The sequence below is a fragment of the Neoarius graeffei genome, chromosome 10 (assembly GCF_027579695.1).
Source record: "Neoarius graeffei isolate fNeoGra1 chromosome 10, fNeoGra1.pri, whole genome shotgun sequence".
Lineage (NCBI taxonomy): Eukaryota > Metazoa > Chordata > Actinopteri > Siluriformes > Ariidae > Neoarius > Neoarius graeffei.
Window position 1 is genome coordinate 41,008,856 of NC_083578.1, and position 14,689 is coordinate 41,023,544.

A 14,689-nucleotide genomic window follows, 5' to 3' on the forward strand; every position below is an offset into this window, starting at 1 on the left:
AAAGGTAAAACTCAGTTATTTAACTCGAGTGGAGGTGGAGAAAATGAGTTTAATTCCAGAAATGGTGGACTGACACTTTAAGTGGAATGTTATGCTTCTCTGGGTTGGATGTGTTAAATGAAAGTAAGCTTTAAAAAAGTTATTGACTGAATGAAAACTGTATTGATGCTCCAATATGTTGTTATACCGTTTTATGTCTTGCAATAAAAATAACATAACATTTAATTACATTACATTGTGTAAGTGAGACATTAATTGTTCAAGTTGCTGATACTTACAAACTATAAGTAAGGTGTAGATTCTGCAAGTAAACCTTACAATCAGGAATTAGGTACCCATTACACAGCTGAAAGTAAGAGAAACCCATTTAACACCAGTAAACACAACTTTGCTCCAAGTAACCTTTACTAGCTGGTATGAAGTAAACATTACTAGTTGGTTTGAAGCAACCTCAACATTCAAGTTCCAAGTAAGGATAAATATTTTCAGTGGAGATTACTTTTAAACGTAAAGAGAACAAGTTATATTACTTCATTTATTTGAGGCAACGAGTTTCCACCTTTTTTCAAGTAAGCTTAACTTATTCTTTTTTACAGTGAGTGTAGTATATTCTGGTGGGGTCATTTGAATTGTCAAAACTTCCTACATTCATATGTTAACGTACAGGCATATTCTGATGGTCATTGAGTTGTCAGAAAGTCCTGCATTCATATATTAAAGTAAAAGAATATTCTGACGAGGTCGTTTGAACTGTCAGAACATCCTACACTCCTATTTTAATGTAGAAGCATATGTCAGAACACCCTACATTCATATATTGTAAAAACATATTCTGATGGTCATTTGAATAGTCAGAACGTCCTACTTACTGTAGAAGCATATTCTGACATGGTCATATGAGTTGTCAAAATGTCCTGCGGCATCATTTGAATTGTAAGAACATCCTACACTCATTTTAATGTAGAAGCATATTTTGAAGGGGTCTTTTGAATTGTCAGACCATCCTACATTCATTTATTAATGTAGAAGCATATTCTGATGGGGTCATATGAGTTGTGAGAACGTCCTGCGGCGTCATTTGAATTGTAATAACGTCCTACACTCATTTTAATAGAGCAAATGGTACTTGTGAATAGTGACAAAAAAAACTATTAATTCTACATATTCTGACAGGGTCAATTGAAGAGTCAGAGCGTCCTAGATTCATATGAATGTAAAAGCGTATTCTGATGAAGTCGTTTGAATTGTCAGGACGTCCTACATTAATATATGAATGTAAAAGCATATTCTGATGGAGTCGTTTGAATTGTCAGAATGTCCTACATTCATATGAATTCTGACAGGGTTGGTGGACGTTGTATCAATGTAGAAGCATGTTCTTTGCAGAGGGAAAAAACGTGAACTATGACTAAAAGTTAAAGTTGAATCACACTGTAGGATTTCCTGCAATGTAGGACTGCTCGACAGACATGTCTGACATCCCCTCCTACCGTAGGACGCTTCGCGGACAGGACCGTTTATCAGAACACCACTTTATCCTGTTCTGTAGGGTCGCAGGCAAGCTGGAGCCTATCCCAGCTGACTATGGGCGAAAGGCGGGATACACCCTGGACAAGTCGCCAGGTCATCACAGGGCTGACACATAGACAACCATTCACACTCACATTCACACCTACGGTCAGTTTAGAATCATCAGTTAACCTAACCTGCATGTCTTTGGACTGTGGGGGGAAACCGGAGCACCCGGAGGAAACCCACACGGACACGGGGAGAACATGCAAACTCCGCACAGAAAGGCCCTCACCGGTGTTCTGATAAACGGTCCTACATCTGCGAAGCTTCCTACGGTAGGAGGGGATGTCAGACATGTCTGTCGAGTAGCCCTACATTGCAGGAAATCCTACAGTGTGATTCAACTTTAACTTTTAGTCATAGTTGGCGGTTTTTCCCTCTGCAAAGAACATGCTTCTACATTGATACAATGTCCACCAACCCTGTCAGAATTCATATGAATGTAGGACGTCCTGACAATTCAAACGACTCCGTCAGAATACGCCTTTACATTCATATGAATCTAGGACGCTCTGACTCTTCAATTGACCCTGTCAGAATATGTAGAATTAATAGGTTTTTTTTTGTCACTATTCACAAGTACCATTTGATCTATTAAAATGAGTGTAGGACGTTATTACAATTCAAATGACGCCGCAGGACGTTCTCACAACTCATATGACCCCATCAGAATATGCTTCTACATTAATAAATGAATGTAGGATGTTCTGACAATTCAAAAGACCCCTTCAGAATATGCTTCTACATTAAAATATGAGTGTAGGACGTTCTTACAATTCAAATGACGCTGCAGGACGTTCTGACAACTCATATGACCACGTCAGAATATGCTTCTACAGTAAGTAGGACGTTCTGACTATTCAAATGACCATCAGAATATTATATGAATGTAGGGTGTTCTGACATATGCTTCTACATTAAAATAGGAGTGTAGGACGTTCTGACAGTTCAAACGACCTCGTCAGAATATTCTTTTACTTTAATATATGAATGCAGGACTTTCTGACAAGTTAGTGCTGTCGCTCCACAGCAAGAAGGTCCGGGTTTGAGCCCCGTGGCCGGCGAGGGCCTTTCTGTGCATAGTTTGCATGTTCTCCCAGTGTTCGCGTGGGTTTCCTCCGGGTGCTCCAGTTTCCCCCACAGTCCAAAGACATGCAGGTTAGGTTAACTGGTGACTCTAAATTGACCGTAGGTGTGAATGTGAGTGTGAATGGTTGTCTGTGTCTATGTGTCAGCCCTGTGATGACCTGGTGACTTGTCCAGGGTGTACAACGCCTTTCGCCCGTAGTCAGCTGGGATAAGCTCCAGCTTGCCTGTGACCCTGTAGAACAGGATAAAGCGGCTAGAGATGATGAGATGAGATGAGACTTTCTGACAACTCAGAATATGCCTTTACATTAACATATGAATGTAGGAAGTTTTGGCAATTCAAATGACCCCACTAGAATATACTACACTCACTGTAAAAAAGAATAAGTTAAGCTTACTTGAAAAAAAGGTGGAAACTCGTTGCCTCAAATAAATGAAGTAATATAACTTGTTCTCTTTACGTTTAAAAGTAATCTCCACTGAAAATATTTATCCTTACTTGGAACTTGAATGTTGAGGTTGCTTCAAACCAACTAGTAATGTTTACTTCATACCAGCTAGTAAAGGTTACTTGGAGCAAAGTTGTGTTTACTGGTGTTAAATGGGTTTCTCTTACTTTCAGCTGTGTAATGGGTACCTAATTCCTGATTGTAAGGTTTACTTGCAGAATCTACACCTTACTTATAGTTTGTAAGTATCAGCAACTTGAACAATTAATGTCTCACTTACACAATGTAATGTAATTAAATGTTATGTTATTTTTATTGCAAGACATAAAACGGCATAACATATTGGAGCATCAATACAGTTTTCATTCAGTCAATAACTTTTTTAAAGCTTACTTTCATTTAACACATCCAGTCCAACCCAGAGAAGCATAACATTCCACTTAAAGTGTCAGTCCACCATTTCTGGAATTAAACTCATTTTCTCCACCTCTACTCGAGTTAAATAACTGAGTTTTACCTTTCTCCTATTCATCCAGCCGTTCTCCTTGTGTGGCGACGCAACAGCACACAAAACAAACTTCCACAACTAATTTTGAATGATTTCATTTTTATTGGAACACTTCAAGATGGCCAACTATTTGTTTTGAACAGGTTTACGGATTTGCACCAAATCTTACAAAACTGATTACAAAAACTGATTACATTTTGGATGTCTCAAATGGCACACGCACACACAGCGCACCAGGCAGGCTCACACACACACAGCGATATTTCAGGGAGATATTTCAGATGTATTGCAAGACTCACGCAATGGTTAGAAATCAGCATGTTGGATTAAGTAGTAAAGACTGAATGCACGCCGTTAATCTGCACCGTTTATAGCACAGCTGATGTAGGACAAAAATCTGTTCAAGTGCCAAGAAATGATGTTTTGTGCACTGCGCAGTAGGGCTTTATAGGACGCATAGGACAGTTTATCAGAATACCTAGCACGGGGCTCGAACCTGAACCTTCTTGTTGTGAGGCGACAGCGATAACCACTACACCACCGTGCCGCCCTAGACGGTGTGTATGACTGGCAATTACGAACACTGGCCACTAGGCGGTGTGTATGACTGGGAATTACTAACACTGGTATGGTGGAAGGCACGCACAGGACCGAAACCATCAGAAAACAACTTGATGGGTTTCTTTATGTATCCACACTCTATTCCTATGGGGCTCCGCTCGCGCAGGGCGAGCTCCTCTATAATGGCCAGGGTTCCAGCTGGCGCTTGTCACACTTGTCACTGACGAACATAATCCGTCAGTGACGAATTGAAAATTACTAGCAGTCGTCACGGTGACGAATGTGTGTCATTATCATAAGTCATCTTTTATAGAAATCCCTCCGTTTGCTGAAATCCAACCCCAGTGAAGAGAATTTGGGAAGCCAGAGTGTAAACAATGAGCGCGTGCTTGTGACCAATAAAAATCGACGACACATAATGACCACACGAGCGCCAAACTTTTGACCAATCACAATGTGTCTTAATCGGCCTGGAGTGGTAATGTAATCATCTCTGCGTGAACCAAACAATGGCGCGGTCTAAACTGGGGATTTGTTTGTTTATTCATTTATTTTTTTGAGCGCGCTTCTTCAAACACTGAAGATGATTTAAGGGCCGAAACAGGCCCAGGGGAGGCACATGAAATACACATCGGACAGGGGTTAAATAAAATATAAAATTAGGTCCTAGCGGAGCTTCCATTCAAATGAAAACAAACAAGGCAAGGCAAGTTTATTTATATTGCGCATTTCATACACAGTGGCAGTTCAATGTGCTTTACAGAGGTAAAAGCAAAAAACAGAAAATAAAATTACATAAAATAAAGGGGGAAGAAGAGAGAAAAAATAAGAATTAAACAATAGTAGAAATGCAATAATAAAATGAAGTAAAAGTTCAGTAAAAAACGAACATAATCTCTGTTCCAGCTATTTTCATGTGTTCTCTGTTGTGGCGCTGCACGTGCAGCAACATGCAACAGATGATGTACTTTGATGTGTTTTAATTTCAATTTTATCACGAGAAGATAAATTTATTCCCGGTTTTGACTTCATCTTTCTCTCCTTGGTTAACTTGTTCTGACATCTTTTTAAAAGTTTGTATTAAAGTTTGTAAGAACGATGATTATTTTTGTTGCGCTGTTTGAGTTGTTCTCGGTGGAAAAACCGATAAATATGAAATTATCTGTAGACCAAAATAAATTACGTAGGGGCGCTCGCGCTTCTAGTTCCCGCCAAAATCAAACAGCCAATCAGACTCGCACGGACGGACGGATGTACACAGCTGGGATCCCTGTGTGTCCATGAAAAATCAACTCGATGGATTACCATATTTTCTTAAGTATGGAGCTCCGCTATTAATTACAGTTTTTCTTGATCATTTAAGCATAACTGGGCCTCTTAACTAAACATCCAAAATCTTGACACCTCTCTATTTGGCATATCACTGCAGTGATGTGGCTGCTCTGACAGCTTATCTTCCAGCCATCAAGTTTCTAAGGAAGAATTACAGTAGTGGTTTCCCGTTGCCTTCTACTGGATTATTGTATGTGAAAGCGCTGCTATCACCACTTTTGAATAAGCAAATTTAGGAAGGATGTGGAAAAGGGTTTGGGTAGGTTGCTGCTTCACTAACGTGCAGCAGCCATGTCAATTCCGGAAGCCTTTTTCCGGTTCTGTGACGTTTCAGTGCTGTTTTTCCTCCAAATGCTCTGGAAATCTTGTTAGGGTACATGGCATCATGGAGTCCATGAGATACAAGTACCAGGATATTTTAAATCAAAATCCGGCTGCCTCTGCCAGGAAACTAAATCTGGGTCGTCATTGGATCTTTTGCAAGGACAATGATCCAAAGCATATGTCCAAATAAACACAAAAATGGTTTGCTAACAGAATCAAGCTTCTGCCATGGCCATCTCAGTCCCCTGACCTGAATGCTACTGAAAATCTGTGGGGTGAGCTGAACAGGAGAGTGCACAAGAGAGGGCCAAACACCCTGGATGATCTGGAAGAATTCTGTAAAAAGGAACGGTCTCAGATGCCCTGCTCTGTATTCTCCAACCTTATAAAATGTTATAGGAAAAGACTCTGGATTCTAGGAGAAGTGCTGTTTTACTGGCAAAGGGAGGTTGTACCAAGCCTTGTTTGCAGGGGTGCCAATAATAGTGGCTCATGCGTTTTTATTGAAAATCATTTTTTCCTTTGTGAGGGATTTGTTTTTCCTTGAATAAATTAATTTCAATTAAAAGTTGGATTTTTCTCATTTTTTCAGTGTGAGATGAAGCTACTTCACCAAAAGGTGGATTTTTTTTCTAACCCTTTTATTAATCTTTGCAAGGGGTGCCAATAATCATGGAGGGCACTGTATATACACCTATCAGCCATAAAATTAAAAACACTGACTGGTTAAGTGAATTACATTGATTATGCTGTTACAATGGCACCTGTCAAGGGGTGGGATATATTAGGCAGCAAGAGAACAGTCAGTTATCGAAGTTGATGTGTTGGAAGCAGGAAAAATGGGCAAGTGTTATGGCCCTTTTCCACTACCCTTTTTCAGCTCACTTCAGCCCGACACGGCTCGCGTTTCGACTACCTCAGAACAGCACGACTCAGCTCGCTTCAGCCCTGCTTAGCACCCAAAACTCGCACGGTTTTGGAGTAGGGCTGAAACGAGCCAAACCGAGCTGAGTGAGGCTGGGGGCGTGAGCAGACACTCCCCTGTGCACTGATTGGTGAGGAGGAGTGTCCTCACATGCCCACACACGCCCCGCGAGCACGCTGGGATCTGTAAACACCGTAAACCCGGAAGACGAAGAATTACGAATTTTGAGAATTTCTGAAGCCTTATGCGTCTCGCCTCATCTATATGCTCTTGCCAGTATCTGTTGGTGTTGTCGGTGACAACAAGCCACAGCACCAAGACCAGCAACACTAACGACTCCATGTCCTCCATGTTTATTGTTTACTCTCCGGGTCGTGAGACTACCGCTTAAAAGATCACTGATGTCACTGTTTGCGCCGCTTAACGACATCACGTGATGTCCACCCACTTTCGCTAACTCCACCCAATGTGTCCACCCACTTCCAGCCAGCACGGTTCAGCGCGGTTGTAGTCGGAATGCAACTCCAACAGCCCCGCTCAGCTCGACTCAGCCCAACTCAGCACGGCACGGCTCAGCCGCGTTTGTAGTGGAAAAGCGGCATGAGGATCTGACAACCGGTGATAAGACAACCAGTGAACCGGGGACAGGGTTGTGGGTGTTGAAGGCTCACTGATTCACATGGGGCACGAAGGCTAGCCCGTATGGTCCAATCCCACAGAAGAGCTACTGTAGCACAAACTGCTGAAAAAGTTAATTAAGTTTTTCAGCAGTTCACCAGTTGTCCTTCCTTGGACCACTTTTGGTAGGTACTAACTACTGCATACCAGGAACACCCCACAAGATGTGTCAATTTGGAGATGCTTAGACCCAGTCATCTAGCCATCACAATTTAGCCCTTGTCAAAGTCACTCATGCCTCTTTTCCACCAAATCAGTTCCAGGGCTGGTTCGGGGCCAGTGCTGGTGCTGGTTCACAACTCGTTCAACTCGCGAGCCAGCTGAGAACCAGTTTGCTTTTCCATAGCTCGCGGTGCTAAGGGAAGACACGTCATTACGTCGCTGTATACGTCAGTTACGTCGCCGTATATGTCATTACGTCGCTGTATACGTCAGTTACGTCGCTACGTTTGCATAACCCTTGGTGCGAATATCGAAGCAAAAACAACACGGAAGAAGCAGCAGCAGCAACAACAATAATAATAATGGATGACTTCGCATTTGTACAGCTGCTGCTTCTCGTCGCTTAAAAATGGCGATCTTTCACGGTCTTGTTATTGTTGTTGGTCTTAACAACTCCGCCCCCCCCCGCTGACGTAAGCGGTTCTTTCCTCTGGCCCAGCAGAAAGTTGGTGCTAGCCTGGAACCGTTTTTTCTGGCCCCAGAGCCAGTTCTTTGTCAGTGGAAACAGAAAACCCGGTTCCAAACTAAGCACTGGCCCCGAACCAGCCCTGGAACTGCTTTGGTGGAAAAGGGGCATCAGATCATTGCACGTGTCCATTTTTCCTGCTTCCAACACATCAACTTTGAGAACTGACTGTTTTCTTGCTGCCTAATATCCCACACCTTGATAGGTACCATTGTAACAAGATAATCAATGTAATTCACTTTACCTGTCAGTACTTTTAATGTTATGGCTGATCTGTGTATATTTGTTTTTAACAACTTACACCAGTGCCCTGTACTACGAAGCGGGTTTTCTGGCTTACCAGGGTAACTTCGAGAGTAACTTGATCACGTGCAGCGTAACTTCCCGATTAACCCATACTACGAAAGTTGGCTATGTTCAAACCGAGGTATGCTGCCATGGCAATTTACGCTGCATCTCAAACCTGCTTGTCTCAGGTTATGTTCTTGGTTAACCCGAGGTTTCCGATTAACCACACCCTTTTTAAACACCACCTATCCACTGACATTTCCTCTAGAGACAATGCCAGCGTACCTGGATGACCCGTGCGATATCGGAGCGCAGATTGTGAGGGGCTCTCTCCGGAGGGCGAGGGTATTTAGAGACCGCCAGAATCCGCTGGCATACCCGGACGATGTTCTTCATGAACGATATAGATTCTCAGCTGAGGGAATTCGTTACCTTTGCCAGCTGATCGAGGCAGACGTCTGCAATGTAACCCGCCAAAGCCAGGCCCTCACAATCGAGCAAATTATGTGCTTGTCATTGCGTTACTTTGCCAGTGGACAATATATGTATTCCATTGGTGATGCTGAAAACCTCAGTAAGCACACTGTATGTCATATGATTCGCAAAGTGGTACTTGCCCTAACCAAACTGATGAATGCATTTGTCGTGTTCCCTGGGCATTTAACCGCACTTCAGATCAAAGAAGGGTTTTATGCAATCGCAGGCAATTACTAATATCAAATTGTGTCTGTTTGCCTACTCTCATAGAGACAATTGTGACTGACAATTGATATGACTAACAAAATATACAGGTTTCCCAAGAGTAATAGGAGCCATTGACTGCACTCACATCCGAATCAGTGCACCCCTGGGAGAGCATGAGGGGGATTATGTGAATAGAAAATCCTTCCATAGCATCAACATGCAGGTAAAAGGTCTACTTCATATAGGCCCACATTCAAATAGGTCATGTCCATACCTCAAATCAACCTGTCAGTACTGGTCCCATTTTGCGTTAGGTGATGTTTTGTCCTCCACATGGGTTGGTGTTGTTCCTCATTTGCAGGGGTAATAGTGTGCTTGTACCTCAGTCATGTCCCCTGTCCTTGCACAAATGCTTGATGTTCTTAGATGACATGTGACCACCAGTTGATGATAACCAGCCTGGATGCAAGATGGCCAGGGTCTGTCCACGATTCCCGCATATTTAGAGAATCCTCACTAGCTGCGGGATTCGAGGAAGGTAAGATAATCCTACATCTAATCCTTAAAACACAAATCATCCTGCATCAAAAAGATATCGGGACAATACAGAAACAAGAGCTAAAATACCACAGACATCCCTACTCAAACTTCATGGTATTCCTTAAGTAAAGAATAGTGAGCATCTTACAGTTGTTTGACACTAACTACATTTCTCTCCATTTCATACAAGGGCGATTTGATGGTATCCTGCTTGGGGACCGTGGATACCCATGTTTGAAACACCTCCTGATACCATTCGCAGACCCTCAAACAAGGGCCCAGAGAGCCTTCAATCATGCCCACAGTGTTACAAGAGATCACGTTCAAGACCACGTTCGGCATATTGAAGGCTCGGTTTGCCTGCCTAAAAGGCCTGCGTGTGAGGCCAGAGAAGGCCTGTCAAATAACAGCGGCATGTGTGGTACTACATAACATAGCCACCATTAGAAAAGAAAGGGTTCCCAATCATGTTCCCTCACCCCCTGATGTTGTTGACCCCATGACCCTGGACCATCCCACAGGCCGTTCAGTGAGAGAGGCCATCACAAACCAATTTTTCAGGCAGTAACACAAAATAAAGAAAAGCCAAAATCACCACTCATTCCTACTGTATTTATTTATTCAAGTTCTCCCGTTCCTGAAAAGAAAAGACAGAAAAGCCAAATGAATGCTTGCTTGCACGCGCACACACACACACACACACAATGTACTAATACCTTCTTCTCGTGCTCCAACTTTTCAATTTCTAGTTCGAGCTTCCGAATTTGCAGCCTCTTTTTTTTGCAGTCTAGCTGTAACATTTTCTTGTACAGGCTGCGCACATTGTCCACTCCGGCCTACAGAACCCCCACCCCAGAATGAACATATTAGCCTAGTATGCATAACAGTCGGCAATGATGGACCGAAGAGGAAGAAACTGTATTTTGTGACATTGTGACGTCCCTGGCAGGGAAGCCTCAGGAGGGGACAGGGGCAGCTCCAACTCCTCCTACAAAGGAACACAAGCACACAGACTGATTGCACATTGATACAAGTCACACTTCAAATGCAGTACTGCTGAAGAGTAATGGGGCATCCTCCTAGAATATTGACACAGCATATAGTAGCAGTGGTAGAGTCTTTCAACCTGCATGTGGGTGTCGGATTTGGCCGTGAGGGTCTCGTCATCTTCCTCCTGAGAGAACATACATAAATCATTGGCTGCACCTACATAATTTCTGAACACGACATAATGCATGCAATGTTAGCTATTACAGGTACCTCGGCCGGAGGATCACTGGAGCCGGGTATGGGCTGTGGTGGCTGGATGGTCTCCAGATTGCTTCCTTCAACTGTACACACAACACATAAGACATGCCACTGATGAACGAGAAAACACACTTCTTACATGGAACTTGAATGCCATATTACCCCGCACGTAGAGGGTGGACATTTCCACAGCACCAGGGGTGGATTGTAGGCCTCCTTCTACCCCCTCCATGATTGGTCTACCGCTATTGTTGGTGAGCGCCAACTCCTCGGCCACGGTAAGGGCTTCTGGTGCCCTCCCTTCACCCGTGCACCTGGCAGCCACCTTTTTCTTGTTGGCTGTGAAAGACAAGCATCTTTTCATTATATATGCCTCACACACACACACACACACACACACTGAATGATGTTTTTATATTTAATTTTCACCTGTTGCCAGGTGCGTTTGGCACTGCTGTTGCCTCTGAAATGTTCACAGGACATACACCAACTTAGTCAAAGGGACTGAACAGTCAGTCATCCTAATTCATGTGACTCGTGCACATATCAGCTTAAGTAGGCTACTCCATGAATTTACCATACCAAATTTTATTCAGGATTTTTCGGACATTAAACAAGCTATATATGACTGGGGCCACGTCGAAGGACCATTTTCTGTGACTTGTGATTGATCATGAAGCTTTCTCTCATCCTATACTTCTGTTCTGGAACATGTAGAAGGGAGAATGTACTTACGCATTTACCCGATCGGCAATTCGTTGCCAACATGCTTGCCGCTCCTTATTGGCAGCCGCTGTGTTAGATTTTGCTCTTAATGTTGTTTTGAACTCCTCGTAGCTTTGCATTATGACAGCGCATTCTTCCTCCGTGAAGTACGGCGACCGTGCCATTGTGAACAGTGGTGATTTGCACTGATAACCTCCCCTTTAATGTGAACGCGCATTAACCCTGATTAGGTTAACTCAGGTTCAACAAATCAACTTCATAATTGGTGTCGTAGTACCGTTTAACCCCAAACAAGATAACCAGGTTTTGTCAACCCCGGTTTAGCGGGGGAACCCTGGGTTACTTCTGGGTAGGTTGACCTCCGTTCGTAGTACAGGCTCCAGAAATCATGATGATGATCACACCTCTAACTGCTTTTAAGAGCAAGGAATGGTAAAACTAAAGTTTTAAAACATTGTGTTCTGTTCTAAAATCATGAGGTGCCCCAACCATAATGATGTAACGCTTTCTTCAGAATTCATAGATACATATATCTGCCACATTTGCAACTTTATGTACTTAAAACTAGTAATACATTTTGTAAATTATTTATATACATAGCACTTAGATAGGCGGCACGGTGGTGTAGTGGTTAGCGCTGTCGCCTCACAGCGAGAAGGTCCTGGGTTCGAGCCCCGGGGCCGGCGAGGGCCTTTCTGTGTGGAGTTTGCATGTTCTCCCCGTGTCCGCGTGGGTTTCCTCCGGGTGCTCCGGTTTCCCCCACAGTCCAAAGACATGCAGGTTAGGTTAAATGGTGACTCTAAATTGACCGTAGGTGTGAGTGTGAATGGTTGTCTGTGTCTATGTGTCAGCCCTGTGATGACCTGGCGACTTGTCCAGGGTGTACCCCGCCTTTCGCCCGTAGTCAGCTGGGATAGGCTCCAGCTTGCCTGCGACCCTGTAGAAGGATAAAGTGGCTAGAGATAATGAGATGAGATGAGCACTTAGATACTCAAACTTAGGTTTTAAGAAGTCCAACATTATAATGAAATTATTGGTGATTAATTTCTCAAACTCTTACAATAGAATAGCTAATTACTTCTTGGAAATACTGAAACTTGTAATACTTGTAGTGTGTCTGTAATTTTGGCATGTTATTGCATTCCATCAGATGATTTTTGTATTTTTAACATCCTGACACAAATGTTCCAACCATAACGGTTAAATTAGAAAATCTGCAATGAATTTTAACATTCAATATTTCCACAATGACAAAAGATACTGCAATAAAATTACTGCTGATGAAACCAAAGGCACAAGAAGTAAGCATGTGAAATGTTTTAATACTTTTTTTTGACAGAATTTATGGAGTTGCAAGTTTCTTTTCAAAGTTTATTAAATGATGAAAAAGAAGCTGACCACACTGACTGATATGAACCAAAATGAATTAATTTCGGAGCATTTTTGGATCGAATTCAAGTCTGGAGGAACAATGGTGATGGTGCACCAAATAATGAGTTAATTGTTAAGATGGTGTTGGTAAAGCCTCTAGCAAGAGAAGTAAAATGGCCAATTCTTTCGTGGCATATTTACAAGCTGAGGTAGAATGTACAGCTTTGAGAGCAAAAATACAGGCAATAGAATAGACCTAGCTTCTCTTAACCTACCGTAGAAGCAGCTTAGCTAAAAGCGTGAAAAGAAACATTTGCTGTATTGATGGAATTGGCTGTTGCAGATGTGAAGGTCCAGATTTTTGCATCAATACAGAAACAGCAAAGACATGATTCAAGTCTTATAAAGCTGACTCAAATAACTCAATCACATTCTCTTCTGGAATGTCCACTGATAACATAATTCAGATGACCGACCTCCAATATTGCTTCCAGGTAACTTGCCTCCACCATAAACACTAGCAGTTAAAGCGGAAGTGAAAAGTCCAAAACAAAGTTACAATTAAAGTGACTCTTAACTTTGACAGCAGTGCTCTTGCTGAGGTAATGAAAAAGCAAAATGAGATTACCAAAATGCTGGTAAAACAACAGAGAATGTCTCTTCTTCCATCTATAGAAATTCCCATTTTTGTGGGTGACCCTCTTCAGTTCAAGTCCTTTATCAAAGTCTTTGAACAAGGAATAGAAATCAAAACAGATAACATGCATGACGGGCTTTATTATTTTGAGCAGTTTCCAAATGGGCAGCCCAGAAACCTTGTGCAGAGTTGCATGCACATGGATCCACACACTGGATACAATGAAGAAAAGGGGCAGCTTGAATGGAACTTTGGTAATAAAATTCAAATAACTTCTGCATTTATGCATAAAGCTTTGAACTGGTCAGTTATAAAAGGAGAGGATGATCAAGCTTTACTGTCACCAGCTCCCCATGGAAAGAGCTCTGGGAGTCCAGTGGGATGTTAAACAGGATGTATCCACCTTCAGCATTATGAACAAACACAAGCCAATAACAAGCTGTGGTATTCTGTCTCCTGTAAGCTCTACTTATGATACCTTGGCCTTCTTGGCTCCAGTCACTCTCACTGCAAAACAGATTTTGCAACATATGTGCAAAATGAAATTTGGATGGGATGAAGCAATTCCAGTGGAGACTGTTCAGGTTGGGCAAAAATGGTTGGGTAATTTAGTTCTACACTTAGTAGTCATAGATGTTTTATACCCAAAGGTTGTAGTGAGATAACAGTGGCACAGCTTCATCACTTTTATGATGCTAGTGAGGCCAGATTTGGTGCTGTGGCTAACCTTTGGCTATCAAATTGCAAGGAAAAAGTGATGTTGCTTGTTTTGGGAAGGCAAGAGTAGCACTACTTAAGCAAGTCATCATGCTAGATCTAGAACTTGCACCTGCAGTTTAAGTTGTGAGCTTAGATAGAATGCTGTCAGCTCAACTACAGCTTAACCCACGTGAATCAGTCTTCTGGTCAGACAGCATGACTGGTAAAGTACATTGCAAACATAACCACAAGTTTTAAAACATATGTGACCAATAGAGTATCTATTATTTGGACACTATCATAAGTGACCCAGTGGAGACACATTAGTTTCAAGGTGAATCCTTCTGATACAGTCTCACAGATCCTCAAA

The 14,689-nt window shown here is 42.5% G+C and overlaps 1 long non-coding RNA gene and 1 pseudogene across 1 annotated transcript; one reads left to right on the top strand and one right to left on the bottom strand.

The window, feature by feature from the left end:
• The window catches only part of LOC132893513 (putative nuclease HARBI1), a 34,262-nt pseudogene extending 23,596 nt beyond the window's left edge, over nt 1–10,666 (top strand).
• A 77-nt stretch (nt 10,667–10,743) lies between these two features.
• LOC132892499 (uncharacterized) lies at nt 10,744–11,109 on the bottom strand. The gene is made up of 3 exons (XR_009655439.1): nt 11,049–11,109; nt 10,899–10,969; nt 10,744–10,812 (listed from the first exon to the last, which is right to left on the bottom strand). It is a non-coding gene; the product is annotated as an uncharacterized LOC132892499 (long non-coding RNA).
• Between the last annotated feature and the right edge of the window lie 3,580 nt (nt 11,110–14,689).